General features: G+C 38.6%; 1 pseudogene; it reads left to right on the top strand.

Moving 5' to 3' along the window:
• The first annotated feature begins 11,092 nt into the window (after positions 1–11,092).
• LOC140502685 (general transcription factor IIH subunit 1 pseudogene) lies at positions 11,093–11,826 on the top strand (annotated as a pseudogene).
• Positions 11,827–21,969: the final 10,143 nt, after the last annotated feature.

Below are 21,969 nucleotides of genomic sequence, written 5' to 3'. Positions count from 1 at the left end.
CCAATTCTTTGCCACCATAAAAAAAAATCTGCTATAGTTTCATATGTATAGGTCCTTTTCCCTTTTCTTTAATCTCTTTGGAATATAGACCTAGTAGGGGTACTGCTGAGTTAAAAGGTGTGTACAGTTTTCTAGCTCTTTGGGCATAGTTCCAAATTGTTCTTCAGAATCAGTTCACAACCCCACCAACAGTACATTAATGTCCCTATTTTTCTTCTTCCCCTCTACCATTTGTCATTTGCCTTTTCTGTCATATTAGTCAATATATGTGAAGTGGCACCTCAGAGTTGTTTTAATTTGAATTCCTCTAATCAATAGTGATTTAGGATATTTTTTCATGTGACCATTGATAGCTTTATTTTTTTCTTCTAAAAACTGCCTGTTCATGTGCTTTGACCATTTATCAAGTGGGGAATGGCTTATATTTTTATAGATTTGGTTCAGTTTCATATCTTTTTAAGAAATGAGGCCTTTGTTGGAAAAATTTACATAAACATTTTCCTCCAGGTTCCTGCTTTCCTTCTAATTTGTTTTATTTGTGCAAAACCTTCTTAATTTCATATAATCAAAATTATCCATTTTACTTCTTGTGATCATCTCTATTTCTTGTTTGATCATAATCTCTGACCTAATCTATAGATCTGAAAGGTAAAATTTCCCATCCTTCCCTAATTTGCTTATGAAGTCACCCTTTATGTGTAAATTATGCATCCACTTTGACCTTATCATGTATACATGAGATGCTGGTCTATGCCTAGTTTCTGCCAAACTGTTCTCCAGCTTTCCTAACAGTTTTTGTCAAATGGTGAGTTATTACCTCCAAATTTTAGATCTTTGTGTTTATCAAATACTTGATAACAATAGTATTTTACTACTATGGATTTTGTACTTGGGACAGTTAGATGGCACAGTGGATAGAGTGCCAGACCAGGAATCAGGAAGACCTGAATTCAAATCTGGCCTCAGACACTTACTAGCTATGTGACCTTGGGGAAGTCACTTAACTTTGCCTCCGTTTTCTCATTTGTAAAATGGGCTTGAAAAGGGAATGCAACTAGTTTTTATATCTTTACCAAGAAAACCCCAAATAAGTTCTTGAAGAGTTGGACACTACTGAACAACAACAATTTTGTATCTAATGTATTCCATTGATCCACCATTCTATTTCTTAGCTAGTACTAGATTGTTTTTGATGATTACCACTTTGGAAAATAGTATGAAATCTGGAACTGCTAGGCTGCCTTCCTTAACATTTTTTAATTAATTCCCTTGATATTCTTTGCCTTTTGTCTTTCACATGAATTGTTATTTTTTTTTCAGCTGTGTAAAATAAGTCTTTGGTACTTTGATTGGTATAGGATAAATGAATCCAAGTAGAATCGTCATTTTTATTATATTGGCTCAGCCTACCCATGAGCAATGAACAGTTCTCCAATAGTTTGATCTGTCTTTATTTGCATGAAAAGTGTTTTATAATTGTATTCATATAGTACCTGAGTTTGTCTGGGCAGGTAGATTCCCAAGTATTTTATAATGTCTGCAGTGGAATTTCTCTTTCTAACTCTTCCTACTGGGTTTTGTTGGTAATGTATAGAAATGCTGATGAGCACTAACTTCTTAACAGCTATTTGGGGCACAAGTGTTTTATAGACATTGATGAATGAGTCCTCAATGTGCAGCTTAAGTTTCCTTGAATAAAAACCAAGTTAAAAAGGCAAGTATGCATATACTTTCTTTTTAAAAGAGTGCAGCACTCAGAAAAGATATGAAACTGATGTCTTGTTCCCAAGAGTATAGAAAGTTTTCCATTTACTCTTCCTGGTTCATTACCTCAACTTAGTCTTTCTGAACCTGTGCCATCTCTGACAGTCAATGAGAATAAAAGTGATGAGACTGCTTCTTCAACCAAAGATTAGGAAAAACAAAAATGCTTTTTTGTTAAAGCATGCCATTTAATCAGAATGCTGAAACAGTAAAATTTTCTGTATTTTAAAATAAGAACATTGTTATTATTGTACCTTATACAGATTTCCCTTTCCTTTTTTATTTAAACTTTGATTTTGATTTTTTCATTTCATTCTTTCTCCTAATTCTTCAAATCCGAAATCACTTTCCCTTCTTTCATACTTCTTGTGTCTCTCTCTTTTTCTCGCCCAAAACAACCTCTTTGCTCAATATGCATTTATTTCCCTGATATCTTAGATTTGTAGTATCACAGAATTTATGCCTGGAAAGGACCTTAAGGACCCTCTAGTCTAACCTCTTCAATCTATAGAAGTTGGGGAACTGCCAGCCCAGAAAAACCAGAATACATTCAAGAAGTATTAACAAGGTGTTTAACTATAAAACTGTATTCATGCCTTCATTTCTTTATGTGGTAAATATTTTTCTCTGAGTGATTCAGAAAGGACAATACCACTGGTCGACAGAAAATGGGCGTGTCCCAGAGTAACCCATAAAAGTGCGGTGTTTGTTAATTTAAGGGAATATAGAGTTTTTTTGGAAGAAAACATATAGAGGTAATGGAAGAAAGGAAAGGATTTTCCTCACCTCTTTATCCCCAGCCCCACTAGCCTTGATGTCTAGTGGCAACTTGCCAAAAGGAAGACACCCCAATCAATAGTCTGATTTGAGAAAATTTGAAGTATAACTTAGAGAGCAGAGACACACACTCCAAACAGACATGAATAAAGAAAGACAGTCATTTGATAAAGGAAGTAAATTTGAGGACACCAGGAAGGAGCTGAGAAGATAGCTAACTGAAGATTCAAGAGATGGCCCTGCAATTAAGAGTTAAGCTGGGGAAAGGAACAGATCCTGTGGACCCAGATGGGCAACCATCCAGCAGAGCTGCTATACTCAAGGAGAGTTATTTGAGGACTCTGAAAAGAGAAAGGAATTCCAGACGCTTCAGTCCCAGGAGTTATGAATGGCCTTTGCCACACTTGTATCCAACAGGTGTGCTTCACTAGCACCGTACTCTTTGAACTACCTCTTCCTCTGTGTAGCTGTGGTAAAGAATGCCCCTGGTTTATGGAAGGGTATATAGTTTTTTTGTAACTACTAATTTGGTTATGCCATCTTATTAAAAGCCTTTAATGAATTAATTGGAGTTTTTTGGTTGTTTGTTAAGAGAAAGCATACTAGTGGGGACTGGTGACCTTCACTACTCAGAGCCCAACCCACAAGGTATCCTTGAGGTTGTTTTGGAGGAGAAAAAGAGAGAGACACAAGAAGTATGAAAGAAGGAGAAGTGATTTTGGATTTGAAGAATTAGGAGAAAGAATGAAATGCAAAAAATCAATATCAAAGTTTGAATAAAAAAGGAAAGGGAAATCTATATAAGGTAAAGGTACGTAGCAGCCACTCTCTTAGGACCCATCCCTTAAGTACATGGGGGCATAGCTCAGAAGGGTGTGCTACACAGATAAGGAACTCAGCAGTTAGTAGGATTCTCTTGGCTTCCTTAAGTATGGTCATGTTTAAGGGGCTTTACTTGGTAATCTATTGGAAAAGTGACCTTTTTTTCTGTCCATAAAAGGGTACAGTAATCCTCTCTACAGTAATTTACCACCACCACCACCACCATCCTTTCTTATCTATAAGAACTGCAACTCTCGAAGATGGCGGAATAGAAAGACGCACATACACATAGCTCCGAACCCACAACCCACAGAACAGCTAGAGGGGACCAACTCACGGTGAATTCTGCACCCAGAGGCCACGGAATATTGGAGCGAGGGAGATTTCTGTTCCGGAGAGACCTGCAAACCTCTCGCGGGGGGTCCTTCGCGCTGTGGACTGGGCACCAGGACTGGGAGCTGAGTGCAGCCCTGCAGTGGCCGCGACACCATGAGGAAAAGATCCGAGCGGGCTACGGAGACGGGATATCCTGCAGCCACGCGGGTCCCTCCACCCACAGAGGGACCTGCAAACCTCTCGCAAAAGGTCCGTCGTGCTGCAGACGCGGAGCCCAGCCCAGACCTGCGGTGGCCGCGGCTCCGAGAGGTACAGATCTGAGCAGGCTTCAGGGACGGGATCTCCAGCGGTGGCACAAGCCTCCCCACCCACTGGTGACGAGGGTCGGTGAAAGAGTCTCTTTGGCGGGTCGAGAGGGGAGTGGGGTGCCCCCATGGCTGGGCCCCCCCCCCCGGGAGATAGAAGCTGAGAGGTGGCTGCAGACAGGGGCTCCCCAAGCGGGCGGGAGCCTGGATCCATTGTGGAAGGTCTGTGCATAAACCCCCTGAGGGAACTGTGCCTGAGAGGCGGCCCTGCCCCGACCTGACCATCTGAACTTAATTCTCACACTGAACAGCAGCCCTGCCCCCACCAAAAGCCCTAAGGAGGGAAGCAGCATTTGAATCTCAGTCCCCAAACGCTGGCTGGGAGGATCAGAAGGTGAGGTGGGTGTGAGGAGAATATTCAGAGGTCAAGCCACTGGCTGGGGAGAATGCCCAGAAAACGGAAAAGAAATAAAACTATTGAAGGTACTTTCTCGGAGAAAAGACACTTCCTCCCTTCCTTTCTGATGAGGAAGAACAATGATTACCATCAGGCAAAGACACAGAAATCAAGGATTCTGTGCCCCAGCCCACTCAATGGGCTCAGGCCATGGAAGAGCTCAAAAAGAATTTTGAAAATCAAGTTAGAGAGGTGGAGGAAAAACTGGGAAGAGAAATGAGAGGGATGAAAGAGAAGCATGAAAAGCAGATCAGCTCCCTGCTAAAGGAGAACCAAAAAAATGGTGAAGAAATTAACACCTTGAAAACTAGCCTAACTCAATTGGCAAAAGAGGTTCAAAAAGCCAATGAGGAGAAGAATGCTTTCAAAAGCAGAATTAGCCAAATGGAAAAGGAGATTCAAAAGCTCACTGAAGAAAATAGATCTTTCAAAACTGGAATGGTACAGATGGACGCTAAAGACTTTATGAGAAAGACAGATATCACAGAACATAGCGAGAAGATTCAAAAAATGGAAGATAATGTGAAATATCTTATTGGAAAAACAACTGACCTGGAAAATAGAATCAGGAGAGACAATGTAAAAATTATGGGACTACCTGAAAACCATGATCAAAAGAAGAACCTAGACATCATCTTCCATGAAATTATCAAGGAAAACTGCCCTGAGATTCTAGAACCAGAGGGCAAAATAAATATTCAAGGAATCCACAGAACACCGCATGAAAGAGATCCAAAAAGAGAAACTCCCAGGAACATTGTGGCCAAATTCCAGAATTCCTAGGTGAAAGAGAAAATATTGCAAGCAGCTAGAAAGAAACAATTCAAGTATTGTGGAAATACAATCAGGATAACACAAGATCTAGCACCCTCTACATTAAGGGATCGAAGGGAATGGAATAGGATATTCCAGAAGTCAAAGGAACTAGGACTAAAACCAAGAATCACCTACCCAGCAAAACTGAGTATAATACTTCAGGAGAAAAAATGGTCTTTCAATGAAATAGAGGATTTTCAAATTTTCTTGATGAAAAGACCAGAGCTGAAAAGAAAATTTGACTTTCTAACACAAGAATGAAGAGAACCATGAAAAGGTGAACAGCAAAGAGAAGTCATAAGGGACTTACTAAAGTTGAACTGTTTACATTCCTACATGGAAAGACAATATTTGTAACTCTTGAAACATTTCAGTATCTGGGTACTGGGTGGGAGTACATACACACACATGCACACACGCACACATACATAGAGACAGAGTGCACAGAGTGAATTGAAGAGGATGGGATCATATCTTAAAAAAAAAATGAAATCAAGCAGTGAGAGAGAAATATTGGGAGGAGAAAGGGAGAAGTTGAATGGGGCAAATTATCTCTCATAAAAGAGGCAAGCAAAAGACTTATTAGTGGAGGGATAAAGAGGGGAGGCAAGAGAAAAACATGAGGTCTACTCTCATCTCATTCCACGAAAGGAAAGAATAAAATACACACTCATTTTGATAGGAAAACCTATCTCATAATACAGGAGAGTGGGGGACAGGGGCACAAGTAGGGTGGGGGGGAGGATGGAGGGGAGGGCATGGGGAGGAGAATGCAATCCGAGGTCGACACTCATGGGGAGGGAAAGGATCATAAGAGAATAGAAGTAATGGGGGGCAGGATAGGATGGAGGGAAATATAGTTAGTCCTATACAACACAACTAATATGGAAATCATTTGCAAAACTACACAGATTTGGCCTATATTGAATTGCTTGTCTTCCAAGGGGAAGGGGTGGAGAGGGAGGGAGCTAAAGAAGTTGGAACTCAAAGTGTTAGGATCAAATGTAATGTTCTTACCACTGGGAAATAAGAAATACAGGTTAAGGGGTTAAGAAAGCTACCCGGCCCTACAGGACAAAAGAGAAGACGGAGACAAGGGCAGGGAGGGAGGATAGAGGAGAGAGCAGATTGGTCACAGGGGCAACTAGAATGCTTGGGTTTGGGGGGGGGGGACAAAAGGGGAGAAAATGTGTAACCCAAAATTCTGTGAAAATAAAAGTTAAAAGTTAAATAAAATTAAAAAAAAAAAAAAGAACTGCAACTCTCTCCCCCAGTACAATTGAAGTCACAAAAAAAAAAATGAATCATCCCTAGAGAGGTACTTCAAAGAACTTTCTCAGAAAGAAGTAAGTCTTTTCCATAGCTGAGAAAAATTTCCAATAGGAAACAAGAAAAAGAAAAAAAATCTATTTCCTAGATTGTATTTTTTCCTGTCAGCTCCCTTGCATTGGCAGAAACGTTCTCCCCAAAAGGCCAGTATATTGCAACTCCTCTATAATAAAACAGACTGGTGCTATTAGAAAAGTTCCATCCTTGGAATCTATCTCTTCTTCTAAAGCTGTTCTTCTCATCAATAAAACATCTTAAAAATACAAAGAAAACAAAGTGCAAAAGGGAACACAAATGGAGCACTTGTGTAACTACCAAGGTAAATTCAATATCCTCTGCACTCTTAAAAAACTACCTGCAACAATGCAATTTCACACAAAATTTACTTCTTTTTGGTTCTCCATATACTGAAATGTTCATTTTCTTGAAACTAAGTCCATGATCATTTTTAAATTTTGGTTTCTTCACAAATACATCTGGAGAATTGTTCTTATGTTTAGGGACTTCACTGGATCTCACTATTAAGTGGTATTTATAATGAATAAATAATAGGACCTGTGATTTCAGTGTTAGCAAGAACTCTGAGGTGAAGAAATCCCTTCACCAGTGAAGGATAGCACCTTTTTATGTAAGTTATAGTCTCAGAGGGTTGCTCAGAACACTGAGAGGTCAAACGACTTACCCAGAATGTGTTAGAGACAGAAAGTGAGCACAGGTCTTCCTATCTTAGAAGTCAGCACTCTGTCCACTACACAAAATAGAGACTAAGGTAAGGATAGAATTTTTGCTTGGGATGATTGGTAAGGAGATGGAGAAGGCAGAACTACCTAATTTCTATCTTGTTTCATTATTCTCTACCACTGGGAACTGTCTTCAAATTTGGGGGAAGAGAGATGTTCAATAGGGAATTTGAAAATGGGATATTTGATGTATGCAAATACCTAGCTGCCCTCAATAACTTCATTTGAAGCAGAACTATATCCTAGAAAACAGAAATAAGTTTGAGATAAGATTGTTGAATTAATGTTGGTGATCTCTGAAGGATGAATTGTGAAGCTAGGACTGGGCATGGACAAACAACTCAATTTTCAAAAGGATGAAGAATGCTCCAATAAGCAATTATCAAGTACTTCCTCTTTACCAGGAAAGGAGGATGATGCTGATTTCTGAGTCAATTCTCAGATGGATTATTAATGAGACAGATTACGAGGCACCGAAAAGAGGTGATCCCTAGGTAATAGCATAGGTTCATTAGGAATAAATCATGCCACACTAAGCTTATTTCCTCTTTTTAATAATTACTAGACTGTAGATCATGAGGATACTTTGGACATAGAAGATTTGGATTTTAGGAAGTTAGTCAATTCCTCTCAAAGTATCCTAAATAATCTGTGGATTATTTCGTCCTTGGTTCAGTCCTTGGTTAGTCCTTTGCTCAATTAGTTCAATTCTAAACAACCTAACTATGCAACCATATGGATCACATTTCTCTATACTGACCTAAAGGACACTGCCCACAAGAAAGGAAATCTTACCAACATAGAAAAAATGTTGGCCCTATGACAGAAGTACCTGAGGACCCACCTAATTAAACAAGGCCATCAGATGATAACACTGGGGATATATCAATTTGCAAGACAGTCTACTGAAGCATAAAAGTATTGCAATCATTGATGAATGAAGCCACAGGGATTCCACCCAATATGCTGCCCTATTTCTTTACTTGCTCTTGATATCACAAGGATAACAGTATGTGGCTTCTCATTGTTTCCTCATCCCCTAATGCCATGTAACCAGCCTATCTTTTTCCATCATATGTTTTAATTACATTAATTATTTAGTTCATCACAATTTTTTATTTTCAATGAATTGAAACCTGTTCGTACTTGTCACCTTTGAGTGATACTCATTTTTAACTTCCTAGATACTATAGCTTTCCATGACTTAATGTCATAAAATAATACCTACAGAATATTAGTCTTAAGAAAATGGACCTTTGCTTTAGGGAAAAACTTGGAACGCTTAATAGGTAAGCTCCCCAAAACAATCCAGCCTATTCTCTTCCTATTTAACTCTGAGCCCAATTCATTGTCCATTTGCAGTTATCTGGCAAACTATGCTATATGTTCATTTAAAAAAAAGTCCCAAATAAGACTTCACATCATTGTATATCATGGTCTGCTTTATCTACTTGGTTTTTCTAGAATGGTTAGGTTAAATTCTTTTAGCTTTATATATCTTCTAGGAACTTCTGTAGTATTCCATGCCTTAATGCAATCAGCATGTCATTTGCAAACAGCACTTCATCATCTACAAAAAAAAATCCCTTTTAAATTTGGATTGTGTGCTGGCTCTCTTCCATTACTATGGGGAACATTTAGTACAGCATGTCTCCCTGTTTTATGTATTACTTGATATTAATGATCACAGGCTTTTTGAACAAGATTTATCTCCATTATCATCAAGGAATATTGTGTAATTTAGGTGGGCTTGTCACAGAGTAAACGTTTATGGATCAAGTGTATCATAGATTTAAAGCTGGAAAAAAATCTTAGAGGCCATTGAGTTCAAGCTCCTCCTTTTACAGTTGGGGAAACTGAGACACAGAAGGGTGACTTGCCTCCATCACATAGTTAGTAAGCATCTGAGACAAAATTGGAATACAAGTCTTCCTGGCTCCAAGTCCAGTGTCCTATTTATTTTGGGAGGAAGGCATTTTTTTCTATGGAATCAAATGTTTTTTCTGTGGCCAACAAACAATAAGCACAATAAAATATTGTATTCTCTTTGGTGGACTTGTTATCTCGGGAACAAAGAGACTCAAGCATTACCAGATCTCAAATTATACTGTAAGACAGTAAATATCTAAACTATCTTGAAGTAGCTAAAAAATAATAGATCAGCAAAACTGACCAAATAAATAAAATCTAGAAGAAATTCATGGAGGATTTTATGATTATATAAACTCCAAATCACAACTTACCAGAGGCAGGATTTCTTATTTAACAAAAACTATCGGGAAAACTGAAAAGCTTTTTGACCAAAAACAGGTTTAGATCAGCATCATTTACCATATAAAACAAAATTTTTTAAATGGATACATTATAAAAATATGAGATCACCCCATTAAAAATTTGAAATAGGTTATGTCCTTTATAAATGAACAAAACAGGAATTCATAGCTAAATAGTAGGTTAGAAAAGATTAAAAAGACAAAATAGATAATTAAAATTATAAATGTAAAAGGCCTCTGCACCAGAATAAAGAGAAAAGCTGGACAACTAATATCTACAGAGAATGGGATAAATGTACAAGATTGAGTCATTTTCATCAACGACTGTTTTGTCTTTTGTCTTTGTGTATCCCCAGAACCTACCACAGTGTCTCACACAGAATTAATAATTAATCATTAAGCTTAATGTTACTTGATTGACTGAACAGATAAACAGTCACACAGATCCTCAGTTAAGAGTGAGAAGACAACTCCAATGCCTTCTGGGCCAAACCATACTTGACAAAGCGTCCCCTTTGTTGTTTACTTGACAAATGGGAATCCAGCTGTTGCTAAAGGACTTCCAGCAGCCCTCTCACACATTCTCTTCCCCTCCTGAGGTCACGCTGATGCTCCCCTATCAGGCTACCAGGAGCGGAATAGGACCTGGAGTGAGCTGAGGCCTGAAGAGCATGATGGAGTGGGGTCATCTGGGGCTGCACCAGCAGCCACAGCCTCAGTACTGTCTACCATTGGAGAGAGATGCCAGTGAAAAAGAGTGGGGAAGGTGTCATGGTGGCCATGCTCCCCTGTCACATGGCCTCCCAGCTCCTCCTCCTTGCTTCCAGTCATGTGCCTATGTGTTCCCAGAGAGTGATGGAGGGTCTGAGACCCTCCAGCAGCCAAGGTAGCAGAAGCAGGAGCCTGGGCTCAGCCAGGCAGTGCCAGAAAAGAGAGGAGCAGAAAGAAGCTTGCCCCACTCAACTTCTGTAATATTAATGGAGTAGGAAGATCTTTCCCATCCATTAACATGTGTACGTGACCTGCTTTGAGCTCTGGTCCAGCTCACAGCTATGATACAACCTGAGTCACATGGAACCTGAGTCACATGAAGCCCACTATGGGAGGAGCTTGCCCAATGCAATTTTAACTAAAATAGAAGGTTTGGGAGAGTGAAGCCAATGTGAGCAGGCAGAGAGAAGAATTTTGCCTAGGGGAACTTGTTTGTGGGGAGGCCTAATAGAAAGAATGCTTAAGATATCGGCACTCTCTGGATCGGTGATGAGGACCTTGCTAAATCTTACTTCCTCGTATTTCTAAATAAATATTTTGGTTTTGCCTTTGAGGAAGAGAGTTTATTACATTTTGTGAATCTACTCTGGAAATACAAATGCATATTCATAGCAGCTACTATGGGCATCTGGGCATTGCATTGGCAGTACACCTACCCTCCCGATCCAGGGCAAGGGCCCCTATACACCCCTTCCAATCAGCATGGCAATTTCAGAATCAGAAGAAGTTTTACTGATTGCAAAGAGGGTGCATCCGAAGAAGCAGGATGGGGCCCTGTACTTGATGGCAGAAAGGATAGCTTGGGCACCTGAAGGCAAAGACAGGTTTGCAATAAGCCATATGTAAGCAGACATTAAATGTCAGAAAATCAGTTCCAAAGGAAAAGTTAAAATTCATCTTTAGCTGGTCCTACATACTGGAGACTCAACCAACTTCCATTCTTCCAAAGAAAGCATAACTGCAAAGGAACGAGATGCTGTGAAAGACCTTCTTCAGCAGCTGTTACCCAAATTCAAGAGAAAAGCCAATAAGAACTGGAAGAGAAAAATAGAATGCTGCAAGATCCTAGTTTGTTTCAGCTTTATAAAGACCTGGTCGTGAGTCAGGTGCTAAGTGCTATGGAGCTCTAGGCCCATCATTTAAGCAGGAATACTGCAGATAGCCTTGCAACATCCAGTCACAAACTAACTCAGGTTCTTTCAAGTGGTGCTGCTGCTAGTGCCATCACAGTCCTATCCCTCTGGAGGAGCACTTATGCAGGGAGGACCATGCAAACCATAAACCAGATGGTGCCAAATTACATTCAGTCAGAACTCAAACACTTGTATGTAGCCTTTGGGGAAGTGCTGAGGCATTTCTGGTCCTGTTTTCCAGTTAACACACCATTCCTAGAAGAAAAGGTGATGAGGATGAAGAGTCACTTGGGACAATTCTAAGCCACTAAGCTCTGCCCATTCCAAGAAAAAATTCAGAGAGTATTTGAGCACAAATTTGTCAAGTCACATAGAAGAGATACTTCAGACAGCCTACTATAAAGTCCATACATGGTAGTCTTGGTGCCTGCTGAAAAGGCTTTGGTCCCTAGGATGCTCTGTGTAGCAGTTGAGGGAATATGCCCTGAGCTGCATGGGCATCACCCAGATGATGTTGCAGAGATGTCTCCACCTACTGGATTTGGGATCTAACGGTATTGAACTTGCACAGGAACTGTTGTTAAACTTGAAATGATAGATTAGATAGATAGATAGACAGACAGACAGACAGATAGATAGACAGATAGATGATAGATAGATAGAGATATGCCTGTATAGATAGAGATGGATAGATACATACATACATGCATATACATATTTGGGTGGGCAGGGCAATTGGGGCTAAATGACTTGCCTGAGATCATAGTGACTGAAGCTGTATTTGAACTCAGGTCCTCCTGATGTCAGGGCCGCTGCTACATCCACCCTGCTATGGAGCTGCCCCAAATATATATATACATTCATTGTTTATTGCAGTTACTTAGGAGCTGCTTTTGATTTGCATTGAGTTGCTTTCAGAAATAAAAAGTAATTTCTAAAAGGGTGAATTGATAAAATCTGATTTTTTTTTTGTCTAACCGTTTTTTAAGTATATAGCACAGGGTAGAAATTAAATAGAAATTAGTTTTTCCCCTCCACTGGATCCTCATGTTTTACTGGATTCTATTTGTACTTTATTGAAATAGGTTTAAAAAGGAGTATTTTATGTAAAGCAGAGAGAAGCTGTCATCAACCAAAAAGAGACAGTTGTGGTAAAAACATCTTCTGCTTTGTGTTTCCTATGGAAATGAGAAGCAATAGAATTGCACCAAGCACTTATTTGTGGTTTGGATCCTGGAATGACACAAGGAGAACAGTTTTGCAGAAAGTCTTGAATTTTTTGTGCAAAAATTTTTTCAAGAGACAATACAGCTGCATGTTTTTATTTGAGTACATGTATGCACTGCTGAGATTTTTTTTAAAGATGACGTGCTTTGAGAAAACTGCTTTTTTAAGAATTTAAAGATCTTACAAGTGAAAAGAATTATAAGAATCATTTACTTATTTTCACCTCTTTAAGAGAAATAAAAAGTGTTTTTCAAGTCTGTTTTTCTCCAGTCTCTACCTGAGTGTTGAACCATTCTTGGCAAATCAATAATCATTGCATAAAGAGGAAAGCATTTGAATGCAAAAAAAAAGTTAGCCATGATACTGTATCTGGAATCTGTGCCATATTTTGTTCCTAATAGGATCAACTCACTATTTATATGACTTAGCTATCTTGTATTAAAAATTATACAAAAAAATAAACCCACTTTATACATACTGTTTAACTGAAAGAAAAAAAAAGATTTCAAGTGATGGGGAAGTCACTACCTCTGAAGACAATCCATTGCACTTGGACAATCATAATTGTTAGAGGTTTTTTTTTTTTTCTAGCATCTAACAATTGCTCTAAGTTCTGTGATGCCTAGTAGAATTCTTCTAGTGTTCTAGTGCCTAGTTCCTCTTCTGTGTTCTTCACATTTTAAAGATAACTATCAGATGTCCCCTAAATCTCAACTAAACACCCCTGTTTCTTCAATATATCCTCATATGGCATCAGCTTGAGACCTTTCACCATCCCCATTGCTACCCTTTGAATAATCCCCAGTTTAATCAATGTTCTTTTTAAAATGTGGTATACAGAGCTGAACACAGTAGTCCAGATAAAGTCTGACCAGAGCAGAGAACAGAGTGACTTTTGCTTGCCTCGTCCTCTGCACCATTCTTCTCTTACTATAGCCTAAGATTACTTTATACTTCTTGGTTTCCATAACAAATTGTTAACTAACCATGAACTTCTGGTCCATTAAAACCACCAGGACTTTTTCAGAAGAATTGCTGCCTAATTGTATTTTTCTGATCTTGTGTTCGTAAAGTTGATTTTTTTTTTGTATGCAAGCATAATACCTTTACATTTATCCCTACTAAATTTCATCTTATTATATTTGATCCAACATTCTAGGGCAACAAAATTTTAATGAGCTATATACTTTGTACTTCCTTCTGACTCAGCTATACTGGGTGCATGGACAAAAACACTTTCCAACTCAGCATTTCCAAAATTATATGAAATCATTTCTAGAGTACAGATACCTGAACAATGTCTCTAGAAATGTCAAACTAAACAAAGCCCCCAGGTAGCAGAGAAGAAGAAATCTAAGGCTGATCATGGTAAGAGCAAGTCATGATTGATGAACTCCAATCCAAGTGCTCCAGTTGTTTTAATGCAATTTCAAGAGAGTTTGAAGAAGGTCTCCAGTCCATTGTGCAGATTCTGGAAGAATGTTGTGGCAAAGTCTTGGAAAGATGTAGTCAGATGTAGACCACAATACTCCCTGGGGCCTGAATCAGTTAAATTACAGTTGAGAAATATTTAAAAAAATAAATAAAATAAAACATAGATGATGCTGATGTGTGGTCTTCTAAGTCAATATGCAAACAGCAGGGATCCTTATGTATGATGTAGTGACCCCTGTTTCTATTTGAGCTGGACACCACTGATGGGAAACTATAGTTGTATAGAATGAACAGGTATGAATAGATTGTTATCTGCTTCATGGGGAGGTAAACTCATTGATGAGATCACTCCATTGAAGTGCTATGGAGTAAAAGCATATTCCAGTATAGTGCAAAGACCCCATTTGTATAGCCACTTTGAAATTATGGTCTTTGCAAATGGCCATCTAGTGGCAAACTAGATAAACTGCCAATATGATTTTTGTTTGGGTGAGAATTTCTTATATTAGGGCAAATCACAACCAATCTATAATTTAGGAGATAAATCTTAAAGGGTTGCCGCAGGTTCAGAAATGATATGATTTGTCCATAGTCACAACTGACAAGTGTCAGAGAAGAACCCAGGTCTTCCTGATTCCCAAGTCCAGCATCCTATTCACCATGCTATATTGTGTGTAGTAAGTTTTATATAGCATTATGAAATTTACAAAGTTTATAAAATTCACATTGAATGTCCCAACAAACCTGTACAGTAGTAGGTAAGTACAGGGTCTGGTGCATAATAGTAAATTAAGAAATGCTTCCTAGTTATTATAGTTATCCTATTTCATATATGGGGAAAATGAGGGTTAGAGAATTTAAGTGACTTGCCAAGCTAGTGTTAGGGGAGGGGTAGGTCTCAAATCCGGGTCTTTATGATCACAAGTCCAGAACTCTGTCCACTATAGCAAAGGAAAATGGCATTCCCAAACACATCAAGATATACTTGATAGGAATACATCAAAGAGAAACCTATAGTTTATTATTATTTTTTGCATCTATATTCACTTTTCCTTGGATTGTATAAAGTGTGGATTGTACGCTCAAGGAGGAAGAGAATCACATCTTATTTCTTTTAATGACTTGCAAAGCACCATTTGGACATGACATTACTTTTGAATGATGCCTATTTATAAGTCAAGTATTTGAGTATCTTCTGCATACCAAGCATTATGGGAGATTCCAAAGAAATAATATATGAACACGATCTCTTCCTTTCAGTTAGGGAGACAACTAGTAAGAATTGGAAATCAACAACCTATACAACAAAGTGCCAAATTTCTTATAATCCAAAGCTGAAGTGTGGGATATAAACAGTCAGGAAGAGGAGAGATCAAAATTGGTTGTTATTATGTCGAAAGCTTTCCTCGGACTCAAACTTGACCTTCAAAAATAATCAGTAGAATTTAAATACAATGTTTCAACCTTAGCTCATTCATTTGTAACTTCTTCCCACACTGCAGATCATGCAATCCACCCATGCCTTCTCATCATAGGAGACTCTTAGCCTAGTAATTCCTTCCCAGGGGGGGTCCATCCAGTTGACAAAGGGTCTTCCTCTAAAGTTTCCTGACATCACATGGATATATGTGAAGCACTTCAGCTAGCTATATTTTTCTTTAAATAAGCGATCAGCACACCTCCTTTTCTGGTTGTAGATTTCTTCCATGATACCCATTACCCTTCTTCTGCACAATTCTTCAGTGGTGATATATTACAACCTACTTGCACTCAGTGAGCAGGGCAGTCCCTTGAATCAATCCAATAGTACAACCATTGCGGATAAGCACTAGAGACAGACAATGAACTGGGTCCAGAACTGGAGGAACAGAATGAGTCAGAATGTTTCTGGACAAGGTCCATTTTTTTGAGCATCAGAATACTTCAAATAATGCTAGATGGGTATACATCATCAAATGTTAATCTGGAGATTAACATTTTGGGTTACTCACAGGAAAACGGAAAGATATATGGTGGTCATGAGAACAAGGGTTTTGTTTGGTTTTGTTTGTTCCAGGCAACAAAGAATATGGTAGCACCAAAAACCCAGAGAACTCAATGGATATGCCAGGAATGTTCAGGGGACAATTGCAGAGTCAGGCCTAAGTAGTTTTGTGTTATGCTGACCTTTGGCCTCCATGCCCACTTCATTATACCTAGAACAATTCTGGTACAGCAGGGCTTAGCGCAGGACCCAGAACTTATAGGTTCTTCATAAATGTATACTGACATTCCATACTCAGTTACTGTTTGTGGAATAAACATGGAAGGCAATATTAGTCAAATATATATTAAAAGAATTAGAGCTGAAAGGGAGTTTAGAGATTATTTAGTCCTTCCCTCTCATTTCACAGATAAGGAAATTTATGCTCAGAGGGATTATGTTATTTATCTAAGGTCACATAGATGGGAGACAAAGTCAGGATTGGAACCCATGCCCCGCTAACTATACATCCAGTCTTCTTTTGATTGTTTGGCATTGAGTCATAGAATAGTTATGTACAAATAACATGAATAAGCATAGTTCTACTGTCCATTGGCCTCAGAGAGGTTGTTAAACAACACGGTTCTAGGGATAACACCTTTAGACCTAACTAGACTTCAGAAATTTTATGGCAAGCAAAAAGTTAGTATAGACGACTCCACTGCCATGGGTTAAAGAATAGAAGGGAGGGCTTGAAAGAAATTAAATTAAAGATGGAAAGTACATAGGACTATGTAATTGCTGCAATAATTGTGTTATTGTTGAAGTTTAATGGAGATCATTACTTTCTCTTTCCAGGAAGTAAAGTGCACATAAAACTACCCAGTTTGTGGCCTTGGTTTTTTTTTTTCTTAAGCCATTTATCTCACCCAGAAAAAAAGAAAAGAAAAGAAGGAAGCAATTATGACTCCATTATCTTATCACACAAATTGCAAAGAATGAGCAATGCTTTTGTTCTTTGATGTGATAACTTTAAGAAACTATCCTGGAGCAAGAAGACAGCGAAGTTACAAAAGATAATGTTAATGGAGTAACTGATGAAAAATTGTTTTTAAAATTTGGCTGTTCTGGAATACAATCTGGCTGAATCATCACCAATATGCTCAGGGTAACTACTATAGGCAAGGCATGATGCTAGATGCCTCAGCCTTCTCCAGCTAGCAAATTAAGAAATCTTCCCTTCCAGACAGGTATTTCTTCCAATATACATATCACCAAGTCACCCTTGTTAATGAATTAATAAGGATTTATTAAAGTGCTTGTGCATCTATTGCTTCCTACAAGAGAGTGAATCATTTTTCAGTCATATCTGACTCTTCATTGACCCCATTTAGGGTTTTCTTGGCAAAGATACTGGAGTGGTTTGCCATTTTCTTCTTCACTTCCTTTAGCAAACGAGAAACTGAGCAAGCAAGGTGAAATGACTTGCCCAGGATCACACAGCTAGTGTTTCGAGCCAGATTTGAACTCAGGAAGTTAGTCTTTCTGACTTCACACCCAGCATTCTATCCATTGCACCACCTACCTTGCAGAGAAATAGTCCTCACAATCTACACCTTTGATTTTACATCTTAGTTTAAAGACAAGCTACATTTGTGACAGAAAATGAAAGTCAAATGCTAGAATGTGTAGTGTAGACTATGTTTTAAAAAGAAAGAGATTTGGGGATGTGGAAGAAAAATTTTCATAGAACAAGTGGGTCTTGAAGCAAACAGAACTTGACAGAGAGAGAAGGGGTACCAGGACATAACAGCAGATGGCACCAGTACAAAAAAAAGGCACAAAAGTGAAACGAAACATGTGGAAGCAGGCTGGAGTCAAGAGTCCTTCTCATTAGGCTAAAGTTGGATAGGCAAGGATGACTTTTGAATGCCAAACTGAGAGATTTGGCATTGGTAAGTAAAGGAAAAGGCATTATACATTCTCAACAGGAAATGACAAAGTGATATTTTAAAATGATTCTTGTCACAGTACATAGAATGGAGTGGAGGGTGGAGAGATCAAAGGTGGGTAACTAGGAAGAAAATGCAATAATTCAGGGTTGAGGAGATGAAAGCCTCAAGGAGGACTGTGAGAGCTGGGAGAAAACAGACTAATTAGGGAACAAAGGTGGAAGAATCAAATGACTAAGATTTTGAGCCTACTTTATGGGACTAATTGAATGGTGGGATCATTGATAAATGCAGATGAGACAGTGAGTGACTCAGTGAAGTATGGAAGTGGAAAAAAAAATAAATATGGTTTGGTTTTGGACATAAGAGGTGATGGCTGAACAACCAAGTGGAGAACCAGTCCAGCTCTATGTTTACTAGGTGGCTATTACTTAGCACTTACTATGTGGCACCAAGTGCAGTGAAGTGGATGGATCGTTGGGTCTACAGTCAGAAAGACCTGAGTTCTAATGCTGCCTCAGATACGACTAGCTGTGTGACCCTGGGCTAGTCACTTAACCTCTATCTGCCTTAGTTTCCCCATATGTAAATTGGGATAATTAAAGTACCTACCTCCCAGGAATGTTGTTGAGAATAAAATAAAGTATTACACAAATACTTATTGTGAATATGACACTTAGACATATTCCTACTTCTCCTGAATATCTTCTGGGACACCCAATAGCTCCTTTGAGCCAAATTCTATCTTGGATTGCTTTTTGCAGTGTCTTCCCTCACCTGTATTTTCTCTTGCTACACTACTGGATTTTGATGGCATGAGTAATTTAAAGTCCCCACAAAAGTGAGGACTAGTTGCTCTCTCTTGAAAAGAACACAGAAGAACCTTTAAGAAAAAAAAAAACCGCCTTGCTGGTGGTTTTAGATTTAGTGAGTAATAATGAAAATAAAATGTACAGTTTTCTTTTTCTTTAAGTTATGAAATATTTCCAGTATTTGGTGACTAATTCACTCCTCTCCCACCTTAGAGAAATTTCTTTCAAATGAAACCACTTCTATCTCTGGTTTAACAAGGATAGCTTTTGAGATTGCTATGGAAATCCCTAATTTATGAAACAATCAATTCTGGACAAACAAATACCTCTTTTTTAAGGGAGAAAAAGTGAACTATGGGAAATTCATTTTTTAAGGAAGTTATTTATTCTAATCAAACATACTGCATTCCAATAGCTTGGTGTAATAGATAGAAGTCTGGCTTTACAGAAGATGGTGCTTCATTTCTCCCACCTAAAACCTACTGACTGTGCAAGGCCTTGAAAACCACTTTATTTCTCAAGGCCTCAAGCAACTCTAGAACTCTTAAAATGTGGAATAATTGCCGATCTACACTGGTCAAGGGGACTTCCTCACTAGAAGTTACCTTCACCAAAGAAACTATTTACACAGAGAAAAACAACTAGAGCTTTTGATGAGAAACACCCTTTACTGATGCAGATTGAACACTGGTTCTTCAATTTATATTCTTAGAGAGTTGCCTGGGTATTGGAAGTTAAGAGACTTGTCCAGGGTTACACAGAATTTCTAGCAAGTGAGACTTAAATGTAGGTCTTCAGGGTTCCAAAGTCACCTCTCTATCCACTACACCATGCTAACTCTCAAGATGCCACTTAGAAGTATACAATTTTAGAAACTGACAAGTCTTTGATCATGCAGCTCAACCAACACCCTCCTTGAAAAGGTGAGGAAACTGAGGCCCATAATACTTAATACATTTTTCACATACCCTCCCTTTTCTCTACCCACACAGCCACTCTCCTGATTTAGACTCTCATTACCTCTCCTTTGGACTATTACAATAGACTCCTAATTGGTCTCTCTGCCTCAACAAGCGAATGAATGAAAAAAATATTTATTAATCATGTCACTAATGTGCCAAATACTGGGCTTGAAAATACAAAGGTGAAGACAGTTCCTGTCCTCAAGCAGCTTACATTATAAAGGAGAGATAACTCATGTAGTGGAGTGGTTGCCAGGGATGAACATTTTTGGTTTAGGAAGTTACTGAGATGATGAGTGCAGTCATAGGGAGAGCAAAATGACATACCCTTTCCAGGAGTAATGACAGTGTATTTCAATGGTGGGGAAGTGAAGACTGTTTGGGGCCCCTGGGCAAGAATTCTGGAAAAGAAAGGATTAACTTCTGAGTCAATCCACCTTCTATACAGTAGCCCAAAGTGATTTTTCCTGCAGGGCTAATCTTTATTGATACTCGATAAACTCCATTAGCTCCTTATTACCTCTAGAATCAAATATAAACTGGCATTTAAAAGCCCTTTACAACCTGGTTACACTCTGCCTTTGTAGCCTTATTACTACCCTTCATAGGCCCTAGGTTCCAGCAAACTGATCTTCTGGTCTACATGTGTCTCATAAGGGAGAAGATATACACTGATTATGCAGAACATAAAGCTCAAACTAATACTGCCTGAACAGCATCTTGAAGTTGTATAAGACAAAAAAGTCCAGATGCCAGGTTCTGGTCTGACAGCAAGGAAACAAAGAAGATGTGATCATTCAGAAGTTTTTGAATTAACTGGTAAACCAAAGGCACCTTGTTAGGCTCAACACATCAAGTCCAGTCAAGCCAAAATGAAAGCAGGCACTAAGATGCCTTCAATGTCTACTCTATAACTGAGGCAGCAAGCAGAATCACTTTGCTTTAACATGAAGGCTATAACTGATCCGAGTCAAAAGTCTCCAAGCCCAAACACATCAGGCAAAGTTAAAAGGTAGGAATAATCCTTGTGAGACTTCTTAGGCTGCCAACTTCATGAAGCAAAGAGTTGGCAAAGAGACGAAAAGATAGATTGTTAATCCATGGTTAAAAATAATATTTTATTCTGAAGGTGCACCTGTCTCTACCACTTATGTAGGTAATCTTAGTAAAGACATGGTTCTATGCATGTTTCAATGCGTGTTTTAACTGTTCACATGAATAATAAGTTTTATCAGAAATGAAATACTCTGCCCTTTACTTGCCCTCAAATAGAGGTCCCAAAGAACTTGACTATCTACTGTGTTGTCCACTCATTGTTGATAGAAGAAACAGATTATACGATGAAGACCAAAATGATTTGCTAGCAGTAAGGCAGTAGTAGTGTAGAAATTAAAATAGAAACTTCAATTCTCATGTTAAGCATCTAACCATAGTCCCTTAAAACTGAAAGTCACATCATTATAAGAGCAATTACAATGGCACAGATATTAAGATGACCTTATAGGGGAAATCACTGGGGTTAAAAGAGTTCCCAAACCTTCCTATTTAGGAAACCCTCCCCACCCCATCAGGAACCCCTTTGAAATATGCAGTGACAACTCTCTGCCTCCATATCTGAAAAATAATTAAGTTTACCACACTGCAGCTTCTTTCATCTCCCTGCTCTATTTCTCTTGCAACTTTCAGGTGTGGTGCATGGGCAGGGGTGGCAAGAGATTATGTGGTGACTGTATGAGACATCCAAAAATGGAAGCAAAGCCAGAGAGATGGCAAAGACCTCACTAAAAGTTTGTAGAGTTCTCTCAGTGGGCCCACCAAGAAACTTTCTGTTGACTCTTCGAGATGCCCATTCAATCCTTCACTAATTCTATGATTTCAGGATATATAGGCAGGAAAGATTAAGCCTGAGAAACAGAGTAAATCACTTATTCACAAGTGACTAGTTAAACAAGTGTGAGTTAAACAAAGTTTAACTACTCAGGGCCCAATTTTCTCAGAATAACTCAATCCATTCTGAAATCCTATCAGGAAAGTAATAGACTTTTTGAATTAAGGCTGACAAAGTCTAATATATTTCCAGCTTCACTGGAACATTT

Source organism: Notamacropus eugenii, chromosome 4, assembly GCF_028372415.1.
Source record: "Notamacropus eugenii isolate mMacEug1 chromosome 4, mMacEug1.pri_v2, whole genome shotgun sequence".
Lineage (NCBI taxonomy): Eukaryota > Metazoa > Chordata > Mammalia > Diprotodontia > Macropodidae > Notamacropus > Notamacropus eugenii.
Note: the sequence above shows the minus strand (reverse complement) of the source record. Positions and strands in the feature narration are given on the sequence as shown.